This window comes from Lissotriton vulgaris, chromosome 2_1 (genome assembly GCF_964263255.1).
Source record: "Lissotriton vulgaris chromosome 2_1, aLisVul1.2, whole genome shotgun sequence".
NCBI classification, from domain to species: Eukaryota; Metazoa; Chordata; class Amphibia; order Caudata; family Salamandridae; genus Lissotriton; species Lissotriton vulgaris.
The window spans coordinates 1,640,120,038-1,640,126,037 of record NC_141687.1 but is presented as its reverse complement, the minus strand read 5'-3'; the positions used below and the strand labels follow the sequence as shown (position 1 = coordinate 1,640,126,037).

General features: G+C 47.4%; 1 protein-coding gene across 1 annotated transcript in view; it reads left to right on the top strand.

Moving 5' to 3' along the window:
• The first annotated feature begins 748 nt into the window (after positions 1-748).
• TMEM244 (transmembrane protein 244) overlaps positions 749-6,000 on the top strand; it is a 289,090-nt gene continuing 283,838 nt past the window's right edge. The window contains exon 1 of the mRNA XM_086957516.1: positions 749-1,124. The gene's annotated coding sequence lies outside the window, so the exon portion shown is untranslated. The remainder of the gene's footprint in view (positions 1,125-6,000) is intronic.

Genomic DNA, 6,000 nt, shown 5'->3' with positions numbered 1-6,000 from the left:
ATTTCAGGGGTGCAACAGGGTGTCCTTTGGACACCCTGGCACCCTTGAAATTGCGGCACATTTCCGATTCGTTAATTGCGAATCGCAAATAAGGAATGACTCCCCATTCATTGGCCCATAGGAATGAATGGGAAAGCCATTCCATATTTGCGATTAGCAATTAGTGAATCGCAAATAAGGAATCAGTAGAAATCGCAAATAATATTACGATTCCTACATGCATCCTGTTTTGCGAGCCTTTAATAGCGACTCCTTAAAATTCGCTATTAAGGACTTGCAAAACAGAACTTTGATGCATCTGGGGGTTAGTCGGCAGCCACCACTGGCTAAGTCTTTATTGTCATCCATTCTTGAATTAATTCACCCATCCAACTATTCACTGAACCATGCAGCCTGGTCTCCTAGTTCCATATATACATTCAATGATTAAACAAAATTCTATAATGAAACTGTGTTGTAAAATACACCATATTTGCATTTTATTTAAAAAAATGTCTTTGGTGGAGAACTGCCCCCCAGTGGCCAGGCTCGCTAGCTGCAGTACGAGCGCTGGTCTGAGACAGACAACATTTGCCAGGCTTCCTTTCGGTTCCCAGTCCAGCCCTGCTAGTGGAATGGGTTGCCTCGGAACCCCCGAGAAATGCTGTTTGTGAGCGGGCCGTTACCAGTCGCACGAGTGATCAGCCGCAGATCTGGAGGGGGGGGGGCACCGTCGGCTTTACCCCTCCCCCATTCGCTACGACGCAGTGACGCGCGTGGGACTGACGAGAGCTTCGCTGCAGCAAGCAACCTGCTGAGCCTAGGACAGTAGCGCCGAGTCTCACCTTCTTCGAGACCCCCCCACCCCACCGCCTGGACCCCTTTTCCAGACCCTACCACTACCGACTTCCCATTTAAGACGTTCTGCCGCCCAAGACCCCCCCCCTCCCTTCTCGTCGTCAAAGCCCTCCCACATCCACAACTAATCCAGGCAGACTCCTGCCCTCCTAGATTTCCCCACCTCTAAAACTGCCTCCCAGATTGACACTCTCCGACGCCCTTCCCGAAACAACCTGGAAAAGAAAACCTCTGAGCTCTGCTTCCAGGCTGGGGCCCTCCCCGGAACCACCATAGCGGGTACCAAGGTGAGTGGACAAGGAGCCCGGACTGTCAGTCCCGCATGTCCCGAAATGCTGTCCTTTCTAGCCTTACATCAATGTGCATAGGACTGGTGGAGTTGCAATGGAAAACTCGGCATCTCTTTTAAATACTAAAGTGGGGAAATGAGGGTTGGACGGCGGGTACGCCAGCTGCGCGTCACCTGACAGGTTTGCAGCCGTAGGTACGTTCCCGTTCGGCCGTTGGTATTTATACACGTTCCGAGCACGCGTGTTTCTGTTTTGATTGTGCTGACTGTCCTCGTGGGCAGATGGATATTCTGTGTGAGCGTTCTCTGCTCATCGGTCGATATTTCGTATGTGCATTCTGTGCTCAAGGGTCTCTTTTCTGTGGATTTTATGCTCCCGGGGAGCTGTTCGGTGCTCACGGTTCTGTGTTTTTTTTAATACATGCCGTTCTGTCGGTCACGCGTATGTGCGTACTGTGTTCATGGCTCGTTGTTGCAGAAACCCGTTTTGTGTTCACAGGTTGCTTATTTCGTACGAAGATTCCGTATGTACAGTCTCAATGCCCGGCTCATTCATACCTGCGATCTTTTTGTTCACATGTTGATATTTGTATGCCCGTTTATTTTTAGGTCTCGCTTACAGATAGCGAAAAACCTCTAGTGGACCATACTAGAAACTCATTGGGGTTAGAGCTAGCCTATCGCTTACATTTGGTTAATTTCAGCTGCTTGCTATTTATGTGATTGCTTTCCTTCTATCTCTTGTATTGTACTTTCCTGTAGCACGGCTTCTTTATCATTCATTTTTCTTTTGATTGGATAACTTGCTGCGACTCCTCACTTTAGGAGAATTTGTTTTTCTTTAAGAACCCGACAAGAGTGCAAGCTCTCTTTATTTTGTGATGTTTGCCTCTCAAATACCCTCATCCCATGTGCTCAGTGGTGCTCCAGCTTCGTCCATTGCTTCGCCCCCTTTGGCATTTAATAATAAAAAATGATTTAGTTGCCTCGACCTACCTGCTCATCTGTTGCTTCTCCACCATTTGTGGCCTAAAAAACAAATTAAAAAAAGCTGCTGCACCATTCAAGTTATTGCACTAGTGGCTGCAAGGTAATTGGACATGTGGCTGCTTGTTTAGTAGTAAAATATAGCAATAATTGATGTTCAGTGGGTTCCCAAGAGCTCTTGACGCCGTACTACTGCACCTGCTGCACCATTGAAATCATTGCCTTAGTGCCTGCAAGGTAATTTCACTTATGACCAATGTTCCCTCTAATTTTTTTCCTCTGTGTGCGGCAGTGGAGGGTCTCTGTGCGCTGCAACCATGGCTATGTGCGCCAGGAACCGAACCTCGCGTGTCTGCGGCGCCAAATGCCACTCGTTTTTGGTGCCCTCCTGCCCTCTGCCCCACTCGCTTTTGGTGCCCTTCTGCCCTCTGCCCCACTCACTTTTGGTGCCCTTCTGCCCTCTGTCCCACTCGCTTTTGGTGCCCTCCTGCCCTCTGTCCCACTCGCTTTTGGTGCCCTCCTGCCCTCTGCCCCACTCACTTTTGGTGCCCTTCTGCCCTCTGCCCCACTCGCTTTTGGTGCCCTTCTGCCCTCTGCCCCACTCGCTTTTGGTGCCCTTCTGCCCTCTGCCCCACTCGCTTTTGGTGCCCTCCTGCCCTCTGTCCCACTCGCTTTTGGTGCCCTCCTGCCCTCTGCCCCACTCACTTTTGGTGCCCTTCTGCCCCACTCACTTTTGGTGCCCTTCTGCCCTCTGCCCCACTCGCTTTTGGTGCCCTCCTGCCCTCTGTCCCACTCGCTTTTGGTGCCCTCCTGCCCTCTGTCCCACTCGCTTTTGGTGCCCTCCTGCCCTCTGCCCCACTCGCTTTTGGTGCCCTTCTGCCCTCTGCCCCACTCACTTTTGGTGCCCTTCTGCCCTCTGCCCCACTCGCTTTTGGTGCCCTCCTGTCCTCTGCCCCACTCGCTTTTGGTGCCCTGCACTCTTTGCTCCGCTTGAGCAATCACAATTTCAAGATTCTGCTAGGTTTACTTTTCCATTTCCTTACTTGAATTTCTTGAGGATTAGTTCGGTTTTGAATTTTATTTATTTGAATTTCAGTGCACACAAATGCCCTGCAGGGTTATCGGGGCGCTGTAGTCTTATTTTAACTTTTTTGTTTTGGTACTATGTCTCTCCTGTATGTTTTTGCATGCTGTCGCTAATCAGCAGCATGTCCTTTAATAGTCTCTATGTGCAATAGGAGGCGATTGGTGCTTTGGCTGGAAAAAATCTGTCCCCTGCACTAGTAGGGATGCTGCAGCTTACAACACTGAAGTGTGCTCAGCACAGAATCTCATTTTTGCCAAAAAGCAGCAGTTGAGGAACTTTGTGAATGAAGACCTTTCGTCCTATAGCCAGTTACATTCCAGTTATTGCTGAGAAAGGGAGGTGCATGAGACAAATTGAACTCCGTTTTTGGAAAATTATACCCTTCTGACACCAGCGCTAGACCAGTTGAGTAACAAATATATTAATATTTGTGTGGTAGGGTTTTTTTTATCACAATCTGCTCAGTAGATTTTAGACCACCCCCCCCTCCCCTCTCCAAAAAATCTTTAGTTCCTAGTTGGAAAATACACAGATGTCATACACAAACAGGGCCACTCCCATCAATTGCCTTTATATCCAAACCTCGGAGAGATAACTTGCTTCCCTTCCATGAACCAGTGCTATTAGTTCTCACACCCAAAGCATATTGGCCCTTTGTTGATTCCCCTTAAGAGCTACGGGAAAATCAAAATACTCAGTTGTGCAGCTGGGTGAGATGAGGAGAGAAAACGCCAACTGCTCAGGGAATGGTTGCCATTGCAATTCTACTGGTTGGTGCTGAGGTGCATTTTCATGAAGGCACAGGGCGCCATCCTTTTTTTGATATGTTGGGGCCAGAGGCAAAACGGACATCGATTTGTGGTGAATGGAGGCAAGATGGTGACATGCAGTGGAATTCAACGCTATGGATACAGATACTTCACTGCAGATTGATGGTGGAAGTTATCTGCTTTTAAATGGACGCTGCTGGACCTGAGCAACAGCTCATGACAGTCTTCTTTCTTATATGACGAAAATCTTTCTTTTTTTGTGCTCTTATCACTGTGGAAACCTGGCAGGTCACCAGGCATGGAGGGAATCCCTCTTGATTGGCACTTCTGGCGGAAGCTGTAAGCTGGGTTCCCATAGGCGCTGTATCCTACTTCTGCCTGGAGAATCCATTGACATTCTTCCACTGCATCAGTAGCACCGTATTTTTGTATGGAAGGAAAGTGTTCAATTTGGTTAACACATTAACGCATTTATTTGCTGACGTTTTTGAAATAAAAAAAATAATGAGAACCACCTAACATTGACATCTTTGTATTCCTTAGAATGAATCTGGCTGGCATCCACTTCTTCCCTTTGAATGTATGGATAGTTTGAGTTGGTAATGGAACACATTAATGTATTTATTGGGATACCTTAACAGAAAAACATTGTCTCTTTCCTTTATGAAATCTCTAATATTCTACAGCCCTAACCTTCATGCCATGGTAAATACTATTTTGTGATGTTTGGAACATGTAAGTGGAAAAAATTATAAGGAATAACTTTACTGCTAAACCACTGCTAAACGTTGTTGCATATTTCTGCGTCCCTGCAGTGGAGAATTATGGTAAATTCTTGGAGTGCATGAACTACTGCTAGCGTGTAAATCAATATATGGTATGATAATGGCTATATCCATACAAATAATGTTTTATACTAACTATATTTGGTTGTCTGCATCCTTCAAGGAAATGTATGTCCTTCAATATTTTTAGATGTACTCTAACATAGTGCAGAATCCAGGATTCCAAATAATAACAGCATGTTAAGCCCTCCTACATTTATCTATGATGTATTACTCAAGAGCTGTCTTGGACAAGGATTACCACCATCTGTTCATCAGATTTATTTTCCAACCGCAAAATCCACTTCGAATCGGATCTAGTCTCTTTTGGGACCTCTGGCTTACTACAATTATATTGGGATCTACCGTGCATAAGAAACTAGGAGCGCCTCACAAGTTAATTTGTTTTCAGCCCCTTGTGGTGCAGTCAGTTAACAAGCTTTCCTAACAAAAGCGTAGACAGTTTCCAAACACAGCGTGTGTTTGGAAACTGTCTACTCTTTTGTTAGGAAAGCGCGGGGAAGACTCTGGCCTTTTGTTTAAGTATTACTGTAATCGGAGCCCGTGAAGGGGCTCTGATTAACAGCAATACTTAAACAAAAGGCCAGAGTCTACCCCGCCCTCCCTCATAGCCTCTAGCGCCACAGGCCCTCCCCCACCTCCTTACCTGCACGCCTCACGACCGCTCCACCGCATTCGCGCCGCTCGCTTCTTTCAAAGCGGCCGGCGGCGCGACTTCCTGACTGTGTGCGCGTTCCACGCCAGGTGGTGCGCGGTGAGGTCAGCAGCGGTGCGCGCGCGCGCGCGCCTTAGAGGGAACGTACCTTATGACTGCTTGTTTATTAGTAAAATGTAGCAAAAATCAGTGTTCCGTGGGTTTCCTAGAACTTTTGCCCCCTGTGCCACTGCACAAGCTGCACCATTCTAATCGTGACCTTAGTGCCTGCAAGGTAAGCACTTGTGCCTGCTTGTTAAAAAAAAGTTAGCAATAATCTGTGTTCAGTGGGTTTCTGTTAGAAATGGGGATCTCTGGTTGGCTAAGGCTTGCGCCAAAGCCAGGCAGAGACCACCACTCTAGTCAGGGAAAGGGAGTTACACGCCAAAAATAACCCCTGCTCACCCCCTTGGTAGCTTGGCACGAGCAGTTAGGCTTATCTCGGTGGCGATGTGTAAAGCATTTGCACAACACACACAGTAACAACACAC